This window comes from Cetorhinus maximus, chromosome 17 (assembly GCF_964194155.1).
Source record: "Cetorhinus maximus chromosome 17, sCetMax3.hap1.1, whole genome shotgun sequence".
Taxonomy (NCBI): Eukaryota; Metazoa; Chordata; class Chondrichthyes; order Lamniformes; family Cetorhinidae; genus Cetorhinus; species Cetorhinus maximus.
The window spans coordinates 27,616,170-27,641,226 of NC_135895.1; the positions used below are offsets into that span (position 1 = coordinate 27,616,170).

Here is a 25,057-nt window from a genome sequence, read left to right on the forward strand (position 1 = left end):
GGGGATTTGTGCATGGAGGCAGAGGGCATAACTGAGGTATTAAATAAATACTTTGCATCTGTCTTTATCAAGGAAAAATATGCCACCTGGGCCAATGTGAAAGAGGAGGTAATTCAGCCATTGGAAGGGTTTAAATTAATTAAGAGGTATTGGATTGGTTCTGTACTTAAAAGTTCATAAGGTACCAGGACCGGATGCGATATATCCAATGAAACTGAGGGAATTGAGAATGAAAATTGTGGAGGCACTGGCCAAAATTTTTCAGTTTTCCTCAGACTCAGGTGTGGAGCCAGAGGACTGGAAAATTGCAAACGTTACACCCTTGTTCAACTACAGGCCAGTTAGTTTAACTTTGGTGGTGGGGAAACTTCTAGAAACAATAATCTGGGACAAAATTGACAGTCACATGGACAAATGCAGGTTAATTAAGGAAGGCCAGCATGATTTTTTAAGTGAAAATCATGCTTAATTAACTTGTTGCAGTGTTTTGAAGAGGTAACAGAGAAGGTTGATGAAGGCAATGCTGTTGATGTTGTGTACATGGACTTCCAAAAAAGAATTTGATACAGTGCTACTCAACATACTTGTGAGCAAAGTTATAGGTCGTGTAATAAAAAGGACAGTAGCAACATGGAAACAAAATTGTCTGAGTGACAGGAAACAGAGTTGTGGTTAATGGATGTCTTTCAGGCTGGAGGAAGGTTTCTAGTGGAGTTCCCCGGGGTCAGTATTGGGACCATTGCTTTTCCTGTTATACATTAATGACCTAGACCTGGTTGTACAGGGCACAATTTCAAAATTTGTAGTTGACACGAAACTTGGATGCATTGTGAACTGTGAGGAGGATAGTATAGAACCTCCAAGGATATAGGCAATTTGGTGGAATGGGTGGATAGATGACACATGAAGTTCAATGCGGAGAAATGTGAAGTGATTCATTTTGGTAGGAAGAACATAGAGAGACCTTATAAAATAAAGAGTACAATTCTAAAAAAGGTTGCAGGAGAAGAGGGGCCTGAGTGTATATGTGCATATGTCATTGAAAGTGACAGGACAGGTTGAGAGCGCGATTAATAAAGCATACAGTATCCTAGGATTTATTAATAGGGGCATAGAGTACAACAGCAAGGAGGCAAGTGTTGTATCCAGTTCTGGGCAACACACTTAAGGAATGCTGTGAAGATAGTGGAGAGGGTGCAAATAAATAATCACAAGAATGGCTCCACGGTTGAGGAATTTCAGTTATGTAGATAGATTGGAGAAGTTGAGACTGTGTTCCTTGGGAAGAGAGGTTGAGAGAAGATTTATGGAGGTATTCAAACTCATGAGAGGTCAGCACAGTATAGATAGGGAGAAACTGCTCCCACCTATGAAAGGATCGAGACCAGAAAGTAATTGGCAAAAGAAGCAAAAGTGATCTGAGAAAAAAACTTTTTCACACAGGGAGTGGTTAAGGTGTGGTATGCACTGCCTGAGTGTGTGGTGGAGTCAGGTTCCATCAAAGCATTCAAAAGAGATTTAGACTTGCTATCTAAAAAAGAATGTGCAGGGTTATGGGGAGGATTGCTCAGAAAGCCGGTGCAGACACAATGGGCCGAATGGCCTCCTTCTGCGCTGTCACAAATCTATATTTCCTGACAATAAAGGTGCTTCGAAGCGCAGATTATTGTTACATTATAAATGGCAGCTCGACAAGCAAAATAACATTCTAAATTACTTATGGATAGCATTTTCAATTTGCGCTATTTAATATCTATCTGTGACCACTTTTAGTAGGGCACATTCTCGGCTACGTTAGACCGAAAGTTTCCGAGTTTATTGGGTTCATATGGTCGTTGGAGTGGGCAGCTGCTTGGTTTGTCTTAGTGGTATGCTATTTAACTTCGGTTTAGTTTCCCTCGGGGATGGGTGAAAGGTATAGTTACAAGTTGTGCAACACTGTTGTATCCTTTCCACCAGATTTTCCAGCTTCGATTTTATTTCTACTCCGTTGGACTTTTCCTTCTTGACTATACGTATTAAGGCTATTCTAAAACAGCAAATGAACTGCACAAGCATTTAAAATTAAAGGGAACGAAAAGCCGCACTTAACCACCCCGCAAAGCAACACTCCAGTTTACAATGCCCGGTTCCCCTCTGCATTAGCAGCATATTTATAGCCACGTATCTATCGCACCACGAATAGATTCAGTCCCGCTGTGTATTTTGGAGCTTTCCGGGTTCATCCTGCGCTTTGGGAATTTTCGGTCTATCCGCGTCCTCGAGAGGTCTCCCAGCCCGGCGACGTCACAATAGCAGCATTGTTGCGAGTCAACCTTTCAGTTCTTGCGAGGAGGAGGAGGGGGGAGGGGAGGGGGGGGGGAAAGCCCCCGGTCCGCACCGCTCTGCCCCGCCCCACCCCCGGCGAGCCATCATCACCCCCGCGAGCGCATTTTGGTTTGGATGACGCCATCAGCAGGCGATGCCGAAGTTTGCCGAAGGCGTTCGGGCGGACTCGGCGCCAGGCGACGGTTAGGCTTTGGCGTCCGTGGAAAGTGTGCTAAGTAGCGCTTGGGAGTAAAGAGACGCGGCTGGGGTGAGATCGAGTCCCCGCACTGAGAGTGTGTTTTGTGTGTGTGAACGAAGGAGAAAAGAGCGAGTTCGGGAGCAGAAACGAACACATCGCATACACCACATAGGATAAAATAAAAATAAAGTTGAAAGGTAGAAGGAGAGTTTTATCTTTTGGGTGCGGTCCGAGCGAGAGGAGAGGTGAGGTGAGAGGGAGCCGCTGGAAGGTGCCCGGGCTTTTGAGTTTACGGGCATCGTGAGGCGGGCAGCTGGACAATATGCATGGAGCTGAGGGAGACTTGAGACGGCCGTTTGCGGTGAGTAGCGAAGTACCAAAAACCTGCGGGAGGAATTTTGTTTCAGATTGGTATGGTAGAGTTTGACTTGAGTTTAGTGATTTTTTTTCTCTCTCTCTCGTGCGAGTGTGTTTGTTGTTGAATCCGCAAAGCCGCAGGTGAAGCTTGGGCTCCGGTCTGTCTGTCTGCAGCTCCCCGGCCGCCTGTTGAAGAAGAGATTGTGTGTGTGTGTTTTATATAATATATATAAATATCTCCGTGGTGAGAAACTGAACTGCTTGTATTTTCGATCGGTGATTTCCCCCCCCCCGATCTCTCAAAATGAAACACATTTATTTATTTATTTAGAGGTTTTGGTAAAAGGGGGGAAAAAAACAACCCTGCACCCCCCCCCTCCTCCTCCTCGCTCCCCCCCCCCCCTCTCTCCTCAATCCCCCGCCGCCGAAACCAAACTCCACCGCCTGTTGAAAGCGAGAGAAACGATTGGAAATTCGGCCGTAAACTTAAATTGGAAACACAAAGGGAGTCCGGGTGGTGGTGGGGGGAATTCGTGCTGGTAGCATTATAACCAAATTTTACCTGCTGGCGTGTTCCGTGTCTCAATCTCTCTCTCTCTCTTTATTTGTGGTTGGAGGGGGGGTTAGGTTAGGGTTAGGGTTAGGGTTGGGGTTGCTCCAACACGATAAGGTTAGCAACTGGAGACTGGTTCGTTTAAATGTGATTTTTTTTTTTGATCTTCAGTCTACCCTCATGTTGAAGGAAGTGGGTTTGTATCATATTTGATTCCACCCCCACCCCTTCCCCCCTCTCTTCCCCTCCCAACCTCAGCGTTTACTAAGTGCGGTCAGGTCGTATTTGAAAATTCCCCCCCCCCCCCCCCCCCCCAAGATTGCAGGCTTCAGACGCCACAACGATAAATTTAGGGGTAGAGCCACCGTGCCTGGGGGACACTGGATTCTTATTTATTGGGATGAAAAGTATGCCGCTGATTTCAAAATAATTTCCACAATCCCAGAGGCTCCCCGTTGCGTAAATGTTTCATTGAGTTTGAGGGGGGAAAAGGGACATTTAAAAATGGTGAAAGAAAACGTTTAGCATCTGCCAACGAGAGAAGCAACAATCATTGAACTTCCAATTTTACTGGTTGGCAATATCTGCCCTCTTTTTGACAACCTTGGATTAGGAATGTTAAATCGTTAAACATATATTCGCTCAACCAGCGCAAATTAGCCAAGGTTTAAAACGGCTGTTTTTAACATTTTAGACTGGGCTTGATTTTATATTTAGAAAGTATTGAAACTGGTGTATTGGTTTAATTTTTCTATTAGAATTTGTCGTGACCTACGGTTTTGAAGCCGACAGATGCCGCATTTAGACCCGATCTTCGAAGTATGTTTTTCTTTTTCACGTATGAATTGATCAGTCCCATATATTTGTTTTTAAATTTTAGATTTGTTTCGGACTTGATTTTCTTTTTCTCGTTTCCCATGAATTGTATGCGTGTTTCAAATGGTGGCGTCGGTTCCTCCGTAGAATCCCCAGAGATTGAGTGAGTTTGAGAGACGAGGTTGTGCAATTAGGATCAATATATCTGATCAGTTGGAGACGCTCCTTACTCTGAGACTTGATCCTCTTCAAAAGCTCAGCGTGTAATTTTACCCCGCCGTCCAAAGGTTAATTCAGATTTATCGTGAAGGGCGACTTTAGGCGGATTGGTGTGTTTTGTAAATGTGGTTTTTGTTTTAAAATTAACAAGAAAACGTCCAGGCACTCTTAACGTCGTCCAGTCTGTGATTAATTTGCGTATTTAGGTTTTTGGTTTGTTTTGTCATTCATGTTCACTCAAGTGTTGCAGATCTTAGGGAAAGGTAAACATGAAAGCCTTGAGAGTTTTCTGTCCATTCACTCCGAGGAGCCTGGCTATATTATGTAGCAATACTGTACTCTGGTTGTGAATTCTGACCGAGCTTTGTGTGAGAATGATCAACTGGTTCACAAAGGTATCTGGCGGAAATACATGGACTCTTGCTTAGATTACATCTATCCGTAGATGCTGCAGCATTTCATATTTAGTATTAGCCAATAAAACTAAGATTTATATATTTTAAAAATACTTGCCAAATACATAAATGCCTACATTAGACATGGCTCAATATTGTACAGGTATAACATATTAGTAATACTAGCATTATAATTATACTGAAAGCCTTTTCATACAGTAAACTGAAGTTTTTCTTCTTAGAATTTTTATCCAATATCTATTAAACATTTTTTTGGAGCGTTAAGGATTGATTTTTGACAGTCTGACTTTCTGTTTTAGATGGTTATTACAGGAGCCATCTTGTTCTCGACTCATTGCAATTATGTTTGACTTACATCAAGCTTGCCAAGTACAGCAATTGATTCGCAGTGAATAAAATGACTGGAGAAAGCAGTGGTCCTTCAGAGTTTGGTGCACTTTTTTCTTTGTGTTACTAATTTTTACATTTTTGTGGGCTTTTGTTTCACCAAAGTGTGCAATCTTGGCCCCGACCCATCCACAATTAGCCATATAAAATGACTAAGTTATCATTTTGGTGTGGCAATTGTAAATATGATATTGGCTGTAGTAGGAGGAATTCATCACAATAATGTGTCTTTAGTTCTGGAGTGCAAATTGTACATTACACATTCTATTCATTTCTCACCCACCTAAAAATGCTGTTTTGGTTAAAATCTGCTCTTCCAAGTTTGTAAAATCTAAACCATGTATGAATGTATTATATATTAAAATTCTGAATATGCAGGTCTGTATTGCTTGAGAAGATCAATGCATAAAGAATCTGATTTCAGGCATTTTACTCCTAAATTCTATTGAAGTAATTTTTTTCCACGATGTCATACCTTACAGCTAGAATAACTCGTGAAGAAAAGCACATGTAGTGGATCATTTTTCTATAGCATGCTGTTCAACCTCTCGGGACTTTTAAAGAAAACTTTTTCATGCAAAATAAGTAGTATTACTTTCCAGGCTTGATTAGCTGAGGTACAGAACACCTTGTCAGTATTAGAGCTTTTATCCTTATATTGGTAGTCCTTTATTTATTTCTGTGCTTTTCTTGAGCATCTGATGTTCGCTATTGCTTATCTGTTATACCTTTTTAAATCTAATTTCCCACAGTGCTTTCCAGGAATAATTTTTCTCTGTTTAATATTAATTGATCTTTAATCTCAGTTAAGAGTTAAATTTTGGGATGATCACAGCCATAACCTTTGGCCTCAGCACTAATTCTAACCCTTGTGACCAATTCCATCCTCCTCCATAGCTATGGTCTCAGGTTGAACCAGACTCCTGGCAACCTATATAACCCCGAGCTGAATTTCTGACCCTCTATCTTTCCATTTCTCAGACTGTTCATATGAAAAAAGGCAACAACTTTCACCACCCCTGCTTCAGCTGATCTGTTGCCAAAACCTTCATCCATGCCTTTGCCACCTCCAGACTCAACTAGTTTAGCGCTTTCCTGGTGGGCCTTCCATCCTCCATAAACTTCAGCTCACCCCAAGCTTTGCTGTCTGTATCCTAACCTGCACCAAGACCTACTTGCCAATCAGTCTTGTGTTCGTTGACCTACAATGGGTCCCAGATCCCAAAAAAAAACCTTCTCCAAACCAAAATGCTCCCAGTTAATCCCCATTCCTTCAACTTTCTGTGGATCCTCCACCCTCTTTTCTCCTTTTTAAGGAAGCAGATCTGCCTAGACAGCAAGGGTTTGTTCTGTCAAAATCCATATTTCCACTGTATGAATTCATTCCAAGCATCAGAGTTCCACTGGATCATTGCTGATCTGACACTTCTGGGTTAGCTGAGGCAACCTCCATGGCTAACTCCAATTTGGAGCATCCTTTCTGACCTTGTTTCCTATCTTCAATACCCAGGTCATGGGAACTTTTGTCTTTGAGACAGGCAAAGTAACCAGCGAATGCTGGTGGTGAAGAATAATGATGCCTTCAATTTTCTCAAAGCTGATTCTTGTCCCATTTGCATTGCAGACATATCCAGGCTATCTCTTTCCGAGAAGTCACCCCTGATGTGAAATCCTTCCACTCTCTTAAGTGTTGTCTGTATTCATACAGAAGTAATGGAAGGATGCAGATCTGAGAGATCTGTGCTTTCTTAGGGATATTCACCTTCCTTTGACTCCAGATTCTGTCCAGGTTCTTGTTGGTTTCTTGATGAAACTGCTAAGCCATTTCACCTTTGTATGTGTAGGCTGCTACAATCATCTGATGATGGTTTCCTACCTAGGTAGATAGTCATTTGCTGCATTCACATTTTGTCCACCAACTTGTTTTGCATGACAGCATATGTGCCAGAGTCTGGACTTTGGGTTGCTGGTTTCATTGAGTAAAACAAAGGTGGTTGTCTCACCTTGATAGTTCTTCAATGCACCTCTGAGATCACTCCTGTCCTGACCGAGGAGGGCATGTGAACTGTGTGGTCCAGGCTCTCAAAATAGCCTGATTGATGATAATGCCCATGTTTGTAGAGATGCAGCAGTGGATCTAGTCCGGTGCACTACAGAAAAAGGATGCATCCAGGATGTTTCCCAACCGTTCCCTAAATCTGGTATAGAACATCTCAGACCTGTGGTTCTCCAGTCCTATGTAGATCTTGAATTAGCTTGGGGAGAATGCCAGACACAAATATCAGGTATCAAATATCAAATATCTTTAAACGCTCTGTAAAACCCATCTCTCTGACCAAGCTTTTAACTACCCATCTTAATATCTTCTGCTTTAGCTTGGTGTCAATCTTTGTCCTATTGCACATGGGTTTTTTTTTTCTGTGTTAAAATGCTTTATACTTCCATATTGTTGCTGTTATGTGCTAAAACTTGTGTTAACTTGTAAAAAGCCTTGCTCCTTAGTGAGTAACACATAAATCTTTTTAATGCTGGCTCTTCATGCATTTGGCTGAATGCTCAAAAATTTAAAAAGAACCTTTTGTAATTTCAGCGGGTGGACTTTAGTGGTGTTTTTAAATTTGGCCAGCCTTGGGCAGAAAAATATTGTGGACTTAAATGTGCTTCTCTAGACCAGGGTACTTTATTTTTGGAATTAAATAGAAAATGCTGAAAATACTCAATAGGTCAGGCAGCATCTGTGGAAAGAAACAGAGTCAATGTTTTAAAACTGAAAGGTTAAGTTAAGCAGGACCATTCAGTTCTGAAATGTTAACTCTGTTTCTCTCCACAAATGCTGTTTCAATTGTTCCCTGTTATGTATTTCTAGTATTTTCTGTTTTTATTTGATTTCCAGCATCTGCAGTATTTTGCTTTTGTATTACTTTTTTATGGTATGATAATTCTATATCTAACACGTAATTCTTTTTGCTACTAATTTCCACAATGAGAAGTACTGGATGATGCAGTTTTCAGTACAGGTTATTCAACTGACTCACTAGACTTAGATTTGATGGAATTAAATAAAGTGGAACACTGATAAGGAATGTGCTAGGATTGCTGAGCAGCATTTCTAATAAAATTTTAGTATAGTTTAAATGGTTTTCTTATGTACAGACTTCAGTCTGCAATAAAAGTTGGACTTCAGATATTTGTCGACCTCCAGTCATAGTAATTGAGTAACCTTAGTTTTCAATGTTAAATTTGTGTTTTTGATTTTCCATACCACTATCTTAAAGAACCTAGTTGCTGCATGAAACTGCAAAAGAATTCCTCTGTTATGTGCTGCTTTAGCCTGTCTCCATTTTCTCCTTAGCCTGCTTCAAAATAGATCTTTGTACGTAAAATTAATAGTAACCTAAGGCAGAAATGCAAATATTCCTACTCGAATGAAGACTTGCTTTCCTCACCTGCATTAGATTTGGTTTATAGCTGAATTTTGGAAAACAAGACAGATGGAATCAGTCTGGCACACCTTTCACTGAACATCGCTGAAACCCACTTCCAGAGAAACTTTTGATGCTGAACTGTTTTCTTGTAATTTCCTTTGAGAGAATTTTGCTGAATGGTGTGTGCCTGTATCTACGTGTCTCCCTTTCACTTGTGAGCACACACACACATACTTAGATATTAATTTTAAAATTTATCATCAGGTTAAACAAGACCAAATGCAAAAGAGTGTACTGTGCTGTCTTTTCAAGACTTGAATAAAGAATCATATATGTAGCCAAAGAAGAGGAGTCCTATCTGACAATGTTGGAAAGATGTCTGGAAATTTACAGTTGTAATGATGGGAGAACTGTCAGCATTTGCTGTCATTATAAAACTGATGAGCATCTTATGATGTCTGCATATGAGCAGTTAAAAATGGAGATCAGAAGTTGTTGTCAGTGATACCCTGCTTCTCCATAGGGTGTGCTGTTGCAGCCTTCACACATGCAATTGGCAAAGAATTGATATGATTGATATTTTATGCACTTCTCGTTGCAAAACCCATTGGAAAAAGTTGAATGAGAAGCAAAGAAATGAGAAAAAAACTGAGAAATGAGAATGAGGGAAAAAAGGGTTTTCAAAAGCATATTAAGCCATAATAGCTACTGACCAGGGAACAACTTCTTTGGCCTTGAAAAACTAATTTTAGAAGTATGGATTGTCATTACCTCCATTCCATGGTAAAAATTTCAAAGGTGTTTAAAACTTTTTTTTAAAGTTTGATATTTTGGCTTTTACCTTAATTCCATCATAACTCCATATGTAATGCCTACCTTGAAAAAGTACTGCTCTTCTCTCCGACAGGATTTCCGCTTGTCTCTTTTGCCCTGTTCACCTTCATTGCTTTTCATTTCTCTCCTGGTGTTCGACAAGGTGTTTACTCTAATATCACCACCGTCAACACCCCTTTGCCCTTTTGTCTATGACATCTTTGGCAATCTCTTCTTTGCCTCCACCTATCACTGGCCCTCTGTCCAGTTCTACCTGTCTCACCCCCTCAAGCAGCTTATATTTCACCTCATTTCTATTTTTCTTTAGTTCTGATGAAGAGTCATACGGACTTGAAACGTTAACTGTCTTCCTCTCCGCAGACGCTGTCAGACCTGCTGAGTTTTTCCAGCTATTTTTGTTTTTGTATCTACCTATTCTTGTTTTGCTTTTTGTAAAATGATTAAAAAGTGAATGATCGTTTTTATAACTTCCTGGTAAGAATTCTTCTGATTGGCTGTTCCATCTTTTTGATGACTTCACTGTTTCTGGATGCCAGAGATCACTTATACATGGCGCCATATTGAAATTAACATTGGGATGGGTGAAATTGATTGCTCAGAGCCCACTAAATCTTTGTGGACAGCTTTCTTTGAGGTCAGTGGTGAGCATTGACTGCAAACACTGGTCCATTTTCTGTGACTCATCAATATAATACAATGTTTTCAGCTCAGCTATCCTGAGCTGCAAAAATGAAATTTTAAAGCTACTGATTTTACATTTTTAAAAAAACTCTTGAATGAGCACAAAGAACAAGAACAAAGTAATTAAACAAGTTCAGTTGTCTAATATTATATCTTGTTGGCGACTGACTGACTGTTACTGGCAGTCCACTTCTCTCTAAAACATCTCATGCTAATGAGTGTTATGCCTTTTCTAAATAAATTGACAAAGATTAGATAAATAAAAACTAAGTGCTAGAAATACTCAGGAGGTCTGGCAGCATCTGTGGCGAGAGAAAAGCAGAGTTAACGTTTCAACTAATAAAGAACTAAAGCATAAAGATATTCAATAAATATAGAACATGCAGAAAATACCCAGCAGGTCTGGCAGATCTGTGGAGCAAGAAACAGAGTTAATGTTTCAGGTTGATAACATTTGATAAGAATTGGATAAGTTAGCAATGCAATAGGTTTTGAGCAAGGGGGAGGGTGGAAAATAAAGAAAAAAGGGAAGTCTGATAGGTTGGAGGACAGGAGAGATTAAAATGACATTTAGTTGTGCAGGGCCAAAGGGTGTATGGGACAAGAACAGACACAAAGAAACAAAAGCTGTACCTAACTACAATTTCAGTCTTTAATCTCTGCCTCCATTTTGTTTCTTCTTTTTTGGATATTTCATTTGTTATTCATTTTTACTTTCAGACAGTAGCACACCTGCTGTAGGCACTTTTTTGTTGCTTTGTTTCTTTTCTTACTTCATCACCACTCCCATTGACCCTGCACAACTAGTTCTTCTGCCATTTAATCTCTTCTTTCCTCCACCTTCAAAGTCATGTGTGTTCTCTTTTTTTTTTGTTGATGGGTTGTAATTACAGATATATCTTGTATTGGGTATTTTCGTTAAGTTGTTAAACAATAAGTGCTACCTACCCGGGAACCAGGTGCAAAAGTTTTTTTTTGTAATCGTCTGCATAGTTACTTGGGGCTGGGTGACTCGTTGAAACAGCTGTTTCCCTATTATCTAGAACTGTCAGTTTAAGTTTTGGTCTCTTTTTCCTCTCTTCTTCTTCTTCTTCTTCCCCCCCCCCCCCCACCCCAACCCTTGGAACATGCTCCTCCTGTCAACATGTTGTTCTTCCATGCCGAGGGCTCTGCATGTTTCGTGATAGTGGCGGTGCTGGCGGAGAAATAGCCCATGGCTACTTGCATTCTCACTTCCCCCAGGAGATTGACCAGGAGCTTAGTGGCTCCAATCCTGATCACCACTACAGTGCTCAGATCCCCTGGATCCTTCTGAAGCGCCCGATGGCTATGAACATAACAGTGAGGTAGAGCACTGTGAGGAAGACTGCACCAACCAGTACTCCCACCACCCAGAGAGTGATCAATGGCTCTGCAGGAAGAAAGGAGCCGATACTGAGAAGCTGTCCATTAGTGGGACAAGTGTCTGTGAGCAAGAGGAAAATAGCACAGTCAACCTGGTCATTTTAAAGGATAAAACAAATTAACATGAGTGAGCGTGGAGGAAATCAATCTCTCAAAAATATACTGATTATATCTTGGGAATGTATTTTGGAGTAATCAGGATAAACAAAAACTAGAACTTAGTTCTGTTGAAGAGTCATACGGACTCGAAACGTTAATTGTGTTCCTCTCCGCAGATGCTGCCAGACCTGAATTTTTCCAGGTATTTTTATTTTTGTTTTGGATTTCCAGCATCTGCAGTTTTTTGCTTTTAAACAAAAACTTGTTTTTCTCTTTGGTTCTTTGTCACATCACTGGGAAGGTAGAATTATTTGTGTTGTATTTTGTTTATTTCATATTTGTATTGGGGCTGAAAATCTTGACTTGGGAATGCATCTCCTAATATTACATACATTTAAATGGGAAATCTTGCTTCTATATAAGTAGTTTTGATTTAAGTCGTGGTTTCCAGGAGCATATCTACTACTTAATACAGGGTATTCCTTACAGAACAAAAACACACGTTCTTCTGTTCAAGGGCTGTTCATCTGTTTCATGCCTTTTGTTGTTAGTATTCATATGAATGTTTTTCAGGTCAGTCGTAATTCTAACTGCCAGGTTTGAATTATGAGGAGGCCTCCAGTCCCTACTCCTTGTTTGTCTTCTTAAATGCTGTTCATCTGTAATATCTGAGTTCTGACTAAGTGTCCGTACTGAGCATTAAACTTGTCTGTTCTCCCCACAGATGCTGCATGGCCTGCTTGCCATTGAGCAATTTTTATTTTGTTTGGAGTCATTTCATTTCTGCCACTCTTCTTACCTCCTTTTCTGAGAGAAATAAAGAATTTGCATATGCATGATACCTTTCATGACTCTGGGTATCTTGAAGCGCTATGACAGTCAGAATGTTTTTTTCAAGTGTAGCCACTGCTCTAATGTGAAGGCCTTAAATCTATAAGATGAGTCCATGGCCTGGTTGGGATGTTTGGTGGTGGAAGCTGATTGTGGCCTTATCTGACATTCATAGATGACCACTTCTAGCTACACTTGCTGTAGCCCAGGCCATTTGTGACCAGTTATAATACTCTACTCAGACCACAGATTGGGAATCAAATTTGTGGTATTGAAGGTAACTAGTGAAAAATTGGTACCTTAAACTATCACACCTCCTTCCAGAAAAGGACCTACAGTTCTCAAACTTTTTTCTGTAAGAGGTTTCCATGGCTTCAAATTTATCTTGTCTTGTCTCCAGGACTCCAGAACTTAGACTGTATGGCTTAGTGTATATAGTACACTATTTATTTATAGGGTCATTGCAAAACTGCTTGTCTTGAGTTTTAGAGACCAGTTTAATCCTTTCAAATGATCTTTAAAACTCTTAATGTTTCACATGCTACTTGGTTGCGTTTTAATGGAATCAGCATGAATATCAATTCAATAAGCTTGCAGTTTCAGGGAAACCACTTCCCTAATGTGTGTCTAAACACCAATTAGGATTTGGACATGAGTTGAATTATGCATTGTGAATCTACTCTTGCCTGCATAAATCTGATCTATATTTGGGTTGTTGGGTCATTGTAGCTGGTGCTAATGTGAATCAGCTAGTGATGGATGTCTGAATGAAATCTTTTTCTGTCTGTTGTGGGTGCTGTGGACATTTTGAGCCAGAATTTGCTGGAACAGCATTAGATTTGCCCTTGCCTGTTTAATTTCCAGAGACTTTGCACTGCAAGTTGCTGTAAATGGGAGATCAGAACAGCACAGTGCCCTTTGTAGGGCATGTTGGACCTATGCACAGATCCCAGAACTGTGCATCTCCTTAACTAATCCAGCTGATGGATTGAAGAGTATAGAGTCTGAACCAGGAAGTGTAAACTCAAATACTGAATGCAATATCAAATCAGCTATAGAAAGCTATATAAAGAGAGGGAAAGAAAGATCAGATTGAGAGAGTGGAAAAGTGTGGTTGAAAAATACATTTTTATTATAATCTCCAATAATTGAAAGTAAAAGGAATGAGACTTCACACATATAATTAATTATCAGTGTCAGAGAGGTTTAGTAGTAATTATGACTTACCACTCTGTTAAAGAGAATGCAGACTGAACTGGGCAAGCCCAGGGGTGGGATGAGTTCATATCTACCGTGCAAGTACAGGAATGGTGCTCAATGCATTTGAATAGTGAATCAGGCCCTGAGATACCTTTTTTGGGAAGCTAATGTTGGAGGAGCACACCCTAAACAGCAGCTTTCAGGTTTTACATTTAAGCACATGTTTGCCCTTGCCTGATTGCTGTGCAATTTGTGCACATAAATAATGGTGCTCAGCATTATTTAAGTATATTTTGGCCCTACGTGTACATGTAAGGGGTAGTTCATTTAGTCCTTCTCATGTGAATTCGGCTATTATTGTAGGTCATAGCATTTGGCTTAAAAGTAAAAGTAGTATTGATTGTTCTTAAAAATTGACCAGATTTATTTTTTAATGGGGAAATTGGGGAACTGGTTTGGAGTATTGGCCTGAATTTTTAATTGTGGGTTGGGAGCCAGGACCTGGAGCCAGCCCCCATACCCTGCGCATTTTTGAAAGTTTCAGCCAATCAAAGGGAGCAGGCTCACCCATCCAATCAGGGACAGCAGGTGGGCTCCCAACACTGAGGGCCAATGAGTGGGGCAAACCCCCCTCCCCGCCTCCCCGGGACGTGTAGTGGCTGCAGCTGTGGCCTAGCTCCTATTATGGGCCTGGGGTTGGATCCCTTGCGTGGTCCAGGCCAATGTGCAAATCCTAATCAGTGTTTAATAGACCCTTGATTACAGTAACTAATGGAATTAGCTACCGGCCTCACTCAAAATGATTCAGGGTTGGAATCATGGTGGGGAAACTTTTTCGAGTTATCAACAGTCACAGATTGCAACTCTTTCGAGTACAATCACAGTTCTTGGTTTCCGGGAGTGGGACATGAACCCACAACCCTCTGATTCAAAGGCGAGGGTGCTATGAACTGAGCTACAGCTGACACCTCGTTATCATGGTGGGGAACCTGTACGGAGGCTGGCAGCATCAAATTGAGGGCCTGTCTGCCTCTTTTTACAAATTCAACCCCCGGAGTCTAATAATGTGAAAGTGAATTCAAGTAGACAGAACCGTATTTTTATAGTACCTATCACGATCACAGGGTGTCCCAAAATGCTTCAAAGCCAGCTAAGTGCTTTTTTTGTTGAAGTGTGATCATTTTCGTGATGTAGGGAAACCCAGCAAGCAACTTATGCATAACTTCATCTCAAACAGCACTGAGGTAATAAGGTGATCTGTTTTAGTGATGTTGGTTGAGGGATAAATATTGACTTATTCGATAAGAGCACTCACTCCCTGTTCCATTTTGTAGAGTGCTGTGGGATCATTAAGTTTACCTGATAGAAGTTTTGCTTCTCAATCAAAAGACAACATCTCTAACAATGCAGCACTCCAACAGTACTACACTGAAGTATCAACCTGCATTGTAATGGGGGGGCTGGACCCTGATGGCAAGGCTCCCTAATGAATGGTAAATTCAACATTTGGTTCTTTGTTCTTCTTCCTATTCCCCAACAATATTTTTGCATATACGTTGTGCTGTAACCTTCTGAATCAGGCAAGAGTGAAGCAAGGCTGACAATTTATTATGGGGTGCACCTGACATTTCAGTTATATGTTAGTTGAGTCCTTCTGCATTGTCAGGCTTGGAACCCAGTTACATCTTGTGTCAGTTGTCCTGTTAAAACAAAAATATTCAAGCGTGTGAGAAAGGTACAAAAAAAAATAACTTTAACATGTGATTCCTTGGGGAGGTCAAAAGGGCTTTGAAGAAAACTGTCCAATAAATCAGTAGGTAATTGTATCATGTATTCTTCTGAGCCATTAGGCCAGGGAAGCTTAGGCCCTAATTTGAATTAGTTTGGTCTCTGTATTTGCCCATTGCTACATCAACCATGAGCTTCAGTTTCTCTGAACTAGAGATAGAGAAATGTCAAGCAAGGTTCTCATTCTTGATTTTTAATCAATATTCCTACAGGACTGCCAGATGAGGACAAGTTATCTTTAGTTGTGATATTTCTCCCTATCCGTTCGCTTGCTTCATTAAATAGGCTGGAGTTGTTTGGACATACAGGGTCTGCTGGTGTAATGGAATCAGCATTGGTCAACCTGTGTTTTGGGGTGGTGGATCCTAATAACAAAATTCCATCCTAAATAGTAAATGTAAAATCATAATCCTTTTCTTTATTCTTCTCTTATTCACAATGTCCCCCATCCCCCTCCAGCTAAATTTCCATCCCCATCAATATTTTAACTTCGTTATAGTGATTCTGCGTATTTGGATTTAACAAATGAAAACCTGATTTTTGAGTATTTTAAAATATGGCAATAAAACTCGAATGTTATACTGTGCTTTTAATGATTTATCACGTATAGTTGATTGTAACTTTTTTGTTTGCCCCTTACCCTAATTGATACTACGTTGCAAACTAATTTCACTTTTGGCATTAACTGTAACCAGACTCCAAGTATAAAATAATGCAGTGTTTGCAGAGACCTTTGCAAACACTTGTATTATTCATTATTTTGAAAAGCGAGCCACATTTCATTTTATAACTTTACACGGAAGTTGTGGAATCTTGAACAGATTTTGTAGTCTTATACTTCACCCCTGGCTCTGATGCTATTAGGATTTTGCCTTGCCAACATCAAAAGTGTAGAATATAGCTACCAGAGCAGGTTGTAAGTGAGAGAGCTTTTCAGAGGTTCTTTTGTATTTGGAGTAATACTGTGAACTATTTTCAGACAACTTTTAAAAACTATGCTGGATTCCATTCAGTTTCTAAACCTTTCAAAGAGTTGAGTTGAGCAGGCTATTTGTGGCAGGAATAAATGGGAAACAAGTTGCTTGCTTTACTAAGTGCATTAGTGTTCATTTACTATAATTCATGCTATGCATGCAATAATGTGACAACCCTGCTCAGGTGGAATCTGCTTTTGGAGGCACAAGTGTTATGTAGACACCATTTTACAGCAATATGCAGTATGAAATCATCTATATATTTGAGATAATAGGGGGAGATCCTTCATTGTTCTGTTCCATGATTACTAACTGTTTGGGGCAGGGAGCTGGATCCACATTGAGTGGGCTGCATGTGATCAAAATGCTGTCAGCAAGAAACATGATTAAATGCCATGTCTGACCCAATCAAATCAACATCTACAAAATCCAAACCCACATGTACCAGCGAGCCAAATTTCCCATTCAATAAAAATACGGTCTGCCCATGTACAAAACAGTGAGTGTCCTGTTAGTGACAATCCACGCCCTCTTGTATGCTAAAAATACCAGCCTCCTCTTACATTTAAAATCTAAACTCTCCCTCATTAATTTAGATCCAATGCAACTCCTCCCTCATTCAAGATGAACAAGTTGTTAACAGTTCTGATTGATCTGGTACTGATTGCCACACTAGCTGTCATCCTGCTGGGAAGGGGTCATACGTATTTGTCAATAGGTACAGCGTTGGTTTTGACTGCAGTGCTGTCTATAATTGATTTGCTTGGAAATACATGTTTCCAGACTCCAGCATGAAGAGCCATTCCTTGGTCAAGTTACCAGAACCCAGCCAGTGTCTTCAGGAAAGGGGTGGCTGGTGGAGGGGGTCAGAGGCTGCAGAATCTCACGTTTTTTTTCCCCAAACAAATTTGATTTGTTGAGTGTTCACTGGTAAGCTTATTTTTATTTGAAGTGATGTGATCTTCAGTACGTGGAACCAGGTCTTTAAACTTGAAGACTGTGCGAACATTAGATGAGCTTTAAATCTCTTGCAACTATTCAGAATCAAAATGGCTTTTTGGCAAGTTTGTGGTCGAGCATGTGTTTTTTAGGGCAGGAATGGGGAGACGAGAGGAGAATTTAGATTGGGGGCAGCAAAGAAGAAGAGAACTTGCCCAGTGCTTTGAAGCTGGATTTATTTTTCTAACTTCAAAGCTGTTTGAAACAAGTGATGCCCTGAAGTTCTAAGGCTGCTCATCTTCTCAACCATGAATAACTTATTGTTGCATTGTTGGCATGGCAGGCGTGCAGCTCTTCCTCTTGATTGAAACAAGTCTTGCTCACTGTTTGACTCTGGCGATTTTTAATAACAATCCACTTTTTGATACTGAGGAATATTTGGAAAAGTATCACTGGAATATCGACCATACTTTCAAACTGCTTATTCTGCACAACTAGATATGTGGTTATTTCAGTTTTTGTTCTCCTTTAGCCCTTGATAAATGTAATTGAGTTAAATGTTATTCAGCTAATAGTACAAGATGCAGTTTTCAAAAATCTATAGTTTACATTTTTCAGAAAGAAAGTTGGTAATTGTATTTGCTGTGTTTCCCTAGCTGAGATCAGTATAATGTGTTTATCAAAAAATTCTAGTAAAATATGGAGGCATTGCACAGATTGGTGATAGTATTTTCAATGTAGCAACTAGCTTTGGGGAGATGTTGCATTAAGAACTAGCTGATGACATCAATTGCTTCTTCTGATCTTTTGAAAATGTCTGTATATTAATATATCAGACATGGTATCGTAGTCAATGCAACATTTGAAAAGCCGTTGCACAGACTAAACATAGTCATAATCCCAGAATCATACATTAAAACATAAGAAGTAGTAGCAGGAATATACGGCCTCTTGAACCTGCTTCGCTTTTCAATATGATCGTGGCTGATCTTCTGCCTGGACTGTGTTTTTCCCACCTGCTTCTCATATCCCTTGATTCTTGACCAAAGAATTCAATTCTCAACCTTGAATTTACTCAACAGTGATCCATCCACATCTTTTGAGAATTCCAAATATTCACAACCCTCTGATTGATTGATGACATGCTCTTCCATATCTCAGTCCTAAATGATTACTGACTGATTCTGAGGCTATGCCCATATTTTAGATTCCATGCCAGACACTTCCATCACCATGGTGTGTTCTATCCCACTATCAGGACAGGTGCTGGCAGAGTGGCATACAGTTGAGAGGGAGTGGCCCTATGAGTCCTCAACATTGTTTTCGTACCCCCATAAAGTCTCAGGGCATCAGGTTGAACATGAGCAAGAAAACCTCCTTTTGATTACCACCTACCATCCTCCCTCAGTTAATGTATCTACATGTTGAAGATGACTTCAGAGTAGCAAAGGCACAGAATATTTGATGAACTGTGTCACCAAGGTTTCCAGGTGAAACCTCTGCACTGGCTGAAGTCAAAGGAAGATGGTTGTGTTTTTTGGAGACCAAGCATCGATGCAGGAGTTCTTCAGGGCAGTTCTTCGGCATAGCCCTCTTTAGTTGTTTTGGCTAATATCACCATCCTGAATTGGATGTATGTTATCATTTTTCATCATTGTGTGGTCAAACTCCCTATCTAGCCACTGTTGGAGTACCTTTACCATATAGACTGCAGCAGTTCAAGAATGTAGCTCACCATCACCTTTTCAAAGGCAATTAGGAATGGGGTAATAAATGCTGGCCTTGCTAGCAATGCTCTCATCCTCTGAATAAGCAAATAAACCAATTCCCCATTTTCTAGCTGTTTCACTTTGGTCTGCTTTCAGTTGAATCTGCTGTTTCTTCATTGGCATAGTTTTGAGTGCTTAGGTCATCCTGATAGTTGTATGGGTTTAACTTTCCACAGGATCCACCTGTACTGTAGCAAAAGATAAATGTTAATGAGAGAATAAACATGTATGCCTGAGCTACTATTAAGTAGCTCTGATCTACTATATTTCTGTGTCTATATAAATTTAGTTTTGACTTGTGACCTTGTTTTTGAAATGGCAATGTGTCTCTGCTGTTTTGTTGGGGCTCAGTCTGCATGTGTCAGTATGTGATTGCTCTTCGATTACCATATGTCACAGCGTATAAGTCGATCTGGGGTATAAAACTAAGAAATCCTATATTGGCACTCGGAGTTGGTCACAATTTTTTCGCCTGAAATACATGCTTTACTTGCCTTCATAAGTCGGCACTTGGTGTCAAGCAGGCAATACAAGCTGTGTTGCCGAGAAGATGCGTGGGAGTTTAAGGCACAGAGCAGACTGTGCATAGCAAACGACGAACAGAAATGGATCCTCTGGCAAAAAGAATGAAGCACAAAGATGGCTTCAAGCTAAAATTCGTAACATTTGCTAACTTGTCAAAGAACTGTGCCTAGAGCAGGAAATCGTTGGAAGCTGGTAATTTTGGCAGAGGTCTTTTAGAGGTCTCTAAGTAATCTTGGCCTTCTGTTGCAATATTAGACGTTTTTGTTCCATACAGCAGCTACAATAACTAACTGTTGATCTGAAATCTTTGCTGGACTTGGTTTGATTTTGTCCACAAATGGGTATATACGCATTGCATTTCTGGTGATGATGTAACCATTCTGATGATTTTTGAGGACCCATTGTTCATTGTTAGTGAAAACTGATGCAAGAATAGAAGAAGGAATCAGCTCTGAAGATGATGTCCAAGGCTAAATGCGCCATGAGAACAGGGACCAGCCACAGGCATGATCTTGAAGCATGTATCGGAATGGGTCCTCAAAAATCGTCAGAATGGCTACATCATCACCAGAAATGCAATGCATGTATACCCACTTGTGGACAAAATCAAACCAAGTCCAGCAAAGATTTCAGATCAACAGTTAGTTGTTGTAGTTACTGTATGGAACAAAAATGTCTAATATTGCAGCAGAAGGCCAAGATTACTTAGAGACCTCTAAAAGACCTCTGCCAAAATTACCAGCTTCCAACGATTTCCCCATCGGACAGCAGCAAACCAAGTACCCTTCATGTCACATCAACATGGATGAAGAGCTTTTTAAAACTTATTGTTTGTGGTTAAAGATATCCTTGTAGAATGAATTAATTCTATCTGTACCTGATGTCCCTAACCCCCAGGGCTACGGACCAAGTGCTAGAGAATGGGATTAGGCTGAGGTGGGGAGGGGGTTGGGGTTGTTTTTCAGCTGGCGCAGACACTATGGGCAGAATGGCTTCCTTCTAAATTAGAAATTTTCTAAACATCCAAAGAGGAATGTGGGGAGAGGGCAGGAGACTGGCAGTTTGTGAATTGTTCTTTAGGAGAGCCAGCGTGGTAATGATGGCCCAAATGGTCACCTTCTGTGCTGCAATAATTCTATTCTATGAATAAAATGTGTCATAGTAATTTAATTTGAATTACTGGTGCATTTTCCCCCCCACATTTCAAAATAGCGACCAGATACACCAACAGCGGCGGATTATATTTTATACTCTGTATTTAAGTCAACCCCTGTTTTTGGAAGGATTTTTTTGAGCCTTCAAAGGTCACCTTACAAAGTGATCTATGGTGTACAAGGTTTTGACAGACCCTTTTGGCACTTTTGCACGCCTCACCAGTGGATCATAACCACAGTTTGAAAAGCACAGTATTATATATAATGATGCATTTTGTCACATCAACTTTGACACACATATTCTCTTAAATAGAAATTTTATAACCAGGTAGTTTTAAAAGAGGACAATGAATGAATGAATGAATGAATGAATGTATTGTTCATACAGTATTGGCTGCATTTTCACAGCAATAAAAGCAGGGAGGCACATTTTCATGATGTGCTCACATCACTGGAGTTGGAAGGCAGATCTTTATCCAAGTGCACAATCAAACATGCACAGAGTGCTGCTTACTGGCCTCCCACTGCCAGTGCAGTTTACAATGATCAGAAGGAACTGGGACAGTAGTTAGATTTAAGAGTTTAACTGTTCTGTGGAACTCTGCAGCAATTGATTTTATCCAACAGCTAATGTATATTTGTGTAAAGGCAATTTTAAATTGACAGTGTGATGTTAGTAGCAGGTGCATAGTACCTCTACTATAGTTGGTAGATGAAAGCAAATGAATTGTGCCTCTAATAGCACCCCAGACTCATTTCTTATCCCCACCTGCCCTTCTTCCTCCTGCTTTTCTCTGCAGGTAGCAGAAATTTTTGACTCTTGTCTTACAGGACTTGAGCAGCCAATGATTGTTTTAAGGCACTAGTTACATTCATTGTACAATTGTAAGTTGAGCTTCTACTTTTGGGGTCCTCATTTCATTTTTTTTTATCTACACTTCTTTTGTTTGGAGGACAGAAAAACGTGTCTGAAGTTGCAACTTCATCAGATGGTATGTAATATTTTCTCTTATACCATCTAAATATGAATTCATTTTTTGCTGTGCCATTTATGAAAAGGTAACAGTAATATTGATAAAGAATATATTATTGATTAAGATTATATTAATATTGATCTATTAATCAGGAGCCCCCCCTTCCTGGGAGGTTGCTGGCATACCTGACAACGTTTGCTGAGTAACCTTTGGTAGGTGGTAGAGAGCCATGTGACTTCCATTTAATCCTCTGAGCCCCCACTAAATTGCGGTAGGCTCAGGGATAATTGATGTCAGCTCACTAATGAGCCTAATGGACATTTTGCCGCTGGTGGGGGAGATTCCTGCATCCTTCCTGCCCCCAGTTTAATTGGGGACAGTTTTTCCAACTCTGGGAATCTGTGGGTAGCCCTGCCCAATTCTACCACTCTCTACCATCATGTTCGTTCTGGCATGTTCAGTGAAATTCCACCCAACTTTTCAGATTGATGATCTTTGGCCAGAACTTGGAAAATATTACAGATTTAGCAGGCTTTAAGCTTGTACAGAGGGAGCAGAAGAAAGAGCAAAAGGGAAGGTCTATGATAAGGTGGAACACAGGACTGATGAAATGGGATAATGGTGCAAATGGAGTTGGAATAGATAAAGTAAATAAACAAAAGGTACCGAGAGGAGCCGTGGTGGCCTTCTTTAATATACCTGGGTCTATAGGGAAGCCTGTAACCTGATCTCAAAATTATTTCCTCAATCCCATTCTCCATGGGAACGGGAAACACGTTATGTTTTTATCCAAGTAGAAATGTTAATCAGCTATTTCTGATTACAATGGTCTTTCACCTTAGAAACACAAGGACCAGTTCCAGCACAGCTCTTTGCAACTTGATGTTGATAACACCTTTCTGGATCTTAGGAGTCTTAGGGCCTGCTCATCATGGACTGAAACAGCTGTTATTATCCTCAAGTGTAAATACCTGGCACCTCCTTTTTAATAAAACACTGAGTCTTTCTTTTAATCTTTAACAATTAAATAACCCTGATTTACTTTCAGGCAGACTCCAGCATTTGTCACATGACCCCTTTCATTTACCCTAAATTTAAAGATACATACTTAAACTCTCTCACTCTTTTATAAACCAAAACATATAGTCCTAAAGCATGATAACTCTATAAATCTCACAACTGTAAGATTTTTATCACTAATAGTTAAATTGGAATTACTACTTCCATGCAAGAACACTGCTAGCCATCCATTACTGTAGTCTGCTTTGCAGCCATTCAGTACTTCTGTTTTTTTGGTTTAGCTAATTTTTAGAAAATGCCAAGGTTACTTATGACAATGGTCCCTATTGCAGTAATAATAATGGTGAGGTTATTGGTGTTCACTTATTGTGTAAATCGGATAGCAACTTCTGATGTCTGTATATGTGCAGTTAAACATGGAAATTCAGAAGTTGCTGTCCAACAAACCCTACACCGGTACTGCGCCAACAGACTTGACATTAAAATACATGAAAGGCCTCATGTTGCTATACTTGCCCATTAAACATGACAAAGTTAGGGCTTGTCCATTCAAGTGTAAATGAATTTTTAACAGGGCGGTGAGTACTGCCAAGCAACCACTGGCATTGAAATTAACTTTTATGGTGTAGAGCCTGATTCCTTCAGAATGTCGTCATAATTTTGATAAAATCTCTAACAATAATGTTTTACTCCCTGTATCTCAGCTCACTCAATTAAATTTTCTCTTTATTTTGGTGTCATATAGAATTGAATATTCTAATTTACACTTCCTGGTACAGACTCTGAGGAACCCTCACTGAGACAAACAATCTGATTGAAGAGATGTGCTGTTGCTTTCCCTGTCCCAGTCCTTCAGGCACCCAGTGACTGCAAGTTGCCACTGAAAAGCCCAAGAAAATTCTGTGTGGAGCTATAAGCTTGATGAATGGCAAGTGCTATTTGTTCACTACTGACTGAGAAATACAGGCCATCAAGTGTATTGTGTTATAACCAGAGTTCTTGAGGGCTGTCATTTACACAACAAATTATCTCGAGGATGTGCTTTGTCTTTTTCTTAGTCGCTTTTCTTCTGGTCTATTGATTTCTTTTGAATTTATCCTGTTAATCAGAATTTCAAGTGAATAAACTTATTTACGGAATAGAATTTAGAACAATACTTTGTGGCAGGACTGAGGTTGGAATTTGAGTGTGATTTATACCTCTTGTTTATTCTTAAAATTGAGAGATTGTATTGTAGGTTTAGTATTATAAACTGACGATCAATAAAAAGAATACTCACAGTGCCTGCACCCTTTGCATCTCTACCCCATTCAGACTGTTATTTTCCAAGTAGTAGGTGGCCTCCTTTCTCCTATCAAAACTGTGCCACCTCAGACTTGACTATATTGAGATTTGTTATTTAGATGCCCATTCTGCAATTTTGTTAATGTCTTGTGTATTGTCACCGTCTTGCTCAGTATTTGCTCCACGCCCAATTTAGTGTCATCTGCAAATTTGAGTATTGTACTTCCGATTCCGGAGTCCAATTAATTTATGTAAGTGGTGAGCAACAATGTCCAAACACCGATCCTTTTGGAATTCCACTCTCAACTTTTACCAATTTTTTCACCCCTACTCTTTCTAAATTTAAGTCAACATGCTATTAATTCTGCTAGTTGTCACCTGATTCCACATGTTCTGATCTTATTCATGAATTTACTGTGTGATACCTTATGGAAACCTTTTGAAAGTCCATGTATATTACATCCACTGTATTAGCTGTGTCTACTCTTTCTATTACTTCAAATAATTCCACAAGGTTGATCAAGCAGAACTTTTCCTTTTGAAATTTATGTTTACCATTCTTTATATTTTCTGCTTCTAGATGTATTTTTAGAAAATGACCACACAACATGCTGGCTGCAGTGTTGTCTGAGCATTACCTAGTTTTTATCTTGCTTTTATGTAAACGGTTTGTCATGCAAGGCAGCTCATAACCCCTCTGGTATATACTTCTGTGCTTTTAGAAAATGTTAAGGTATCTAGTTTGTACACTTGTTTGTATGGGTACTTTTCAAAGGACACTGGGCCTGGAGTTGCACAGAGGCCAGACGAAGAAACTGAATTCCAGTGGTGAGATGAGAGTGAATGTCCTTGATGTCAAGTCAACTTTTGGCCAAGTGTGGCTTCCAGGATCCCCAGTAAAA

General features: G+C 40.0%; 1 protein-coding gene across 8 annotated transcripts in view; it reads left to right on the top strand.

Moving 5' to 3' along the window:
- The first annotated feature begins 2,471 nt into the window (after positions 1–2,471).
- Positions 2,472–25,057, top strand: part of LOC144692265 (receptor-type tyrosine-protein phosphatase F-like) — a 496,732-nt gene continuing 474,146 nt past the window's right edge. For 7 of the 8 annotated variants that reach the window (XM_078560866.1, XM_078560873.1, XM_078560870.1 and 4 more), the window contains exon 1: positions 2,472–2,867. The gene's annotated coding sequence lies outside the window, so the exon portion shown is untranslated. Of the gene's footprint in view, positions 2,868–21,835; positions 21,870–25,057 lie in introns of all 8 variants that reach the window. The other variant, XM_078560868.1, reaches the window with a different exon arrangement.